Raw genomic sequence first — 1886 nt, forward strand, 5'->3', positions numbered from 1 at the left:
CAGGAGGAGGAGGACAAATTTTGTTAGTTCTCGAATGTTCATCGAAATTGGAAATGAACATTTGAGCAAAAGCTAATACTGCGTTGTCCATCCTTTAACAAGCTACCGCCAATCAGGATTATCCAATAATTATGCTGCTGTCAGCTTCCAAGAAGGCCTCTTCTTACTCATCGTCAAAGTTCATTTTAATTGCAACGCTGTGTGGCGATTTGCACCAAGTAGCAGACAGGACATATTATCTTTAAATGAGCATGGGGTAGCCATTGTCATACAATGGCCGCCGTTTTTCCATCTACTTAATCTGAGAAGTACTTACCTAATTTTGATTAACTCTCTTCGTAATATACATTAATCTGCATGTATGGATTAAAGAACATTTCTTTTTTATTTGACATAATTGATTTCATAATGATCGTTTCTCACAAGCAGCACCCAGAGAACATGGATAAGAGAAGGAACGCGATAGTAGTAGGGTGTGTGTCCTGGCCTTGTTATGGCATTGCGGGTGTTATTAGGAGAGGCTTTCCGTTTAATAGATCCAAACACAGAGAACTGAAGAAGTGCAGCAAGGCAGGAACTCGCTGCTTCACAATGATTTCTCCATGCTAGCGAGTTTCTTTAGGAATTGCCTGTAGTCTATGATCTTTATTTGTCATCAGACAAAGATACTGGCTTTGGGTTTTGGCTCAGGCAGCTTAAGGAAGACATCTTTGAGGTTGCAGAATTATGATCTCTGTCTTGAAGGCTGCAGACTCATGAACCCTGTAAGTTTAGTTCATACATACTGGAAGAACTTTTATGAAAGGCAGAACAACAGAAGCGAACTAACGCGGAATTTTTTGTTCTTTTATCTCAACTCAAGGATCTCATTTGACCCTATCGTCATAGGTGCATGCTAATATGTGACAACAAATAGGCATATAAACCTGAAAATGCTAGAGAAAGAAAACAAATACCTTCCATCTTGTGAACCCATTCAATTAGTAATGTAGCGAAGATTTGTAAGGCATTCCCCAAATTTTCCAATTGATTTTCCTGGAATTAACATTGCGATACGAAGCGAGAGAAAACCTACAGACTTGGTGTTGTTTGTGAATTACTAACGTAAATCAGATCTCCCAGATTTTGGACATTAAATGTTCAACTGTAATGTATTGCAGCTACTATTTGTCAACAGGTGAGAGTAAGAGCTATAGATTGAAATTAGAATATATAACCAAATGGATTCCCTCTCTAGGAATAAACGATGGAAATCCATCGGAAAGTTGGTCACTATGATTGTATGCAAAGTTAATCGCTAATTCACAAACCACCAGCTGCGATTTAATGATAGACAATCCAAAATCTACGGTAACTGTCGATGAGAGATACTTACAGATGAAATAATTGGCCTTAAACACGAACTACCAGCAGTAAATCAAAAACCTTGATATCATAGGAAATTACACGGCTGTAGGATTATCAACCGTAACTTTGCATTAAAGCTATAAAGTCTGAATGGTAGTATGAAAGATCATACTGGCAATAATTCAAACGTTCCTTATCTGAATTATCTGCTGTCTTTCTTTGTCGAGGTTGAGTGAGACCCAGAATGTAAATATGTAGCACAATAGTGATTCACTAATGTTAAATGTGATACAGAGTAAGTCCGGGGCAAACGTGTCCCCTAAAATAAGAAACATCAACAGTGAGTGAAAGTCTTTTGACAGGCGTTGCAGAACTAGCGAACGTAAAGCTGACAGTCTTGTAACAGTATAGAGAGTTACAGAAACTCTGTTAACTTGTCCTAAAAGAATGGATGCTCAGCTTGATGTGGCGTCCAATCCAGAAGAATATTCCAAGTTCCATCTTAGGTTCTGCATAATATAAGAAATTTAATGTGAAAC

Source organism: Octopus bimaculoides, chromosome 13, assembly GCF_001194135.2.
Source record: "Octopus bimaculoides isolate UCB-OBI-ISO-001 chromosome 13, ASM119413v2, whole genome shotgun sequence".
NCBI lineage: Eukaryota > Metazoa > Mollusca > Cephalopoda > Octopoda > Octopodidae > Octopus > Octopus bimaculoides.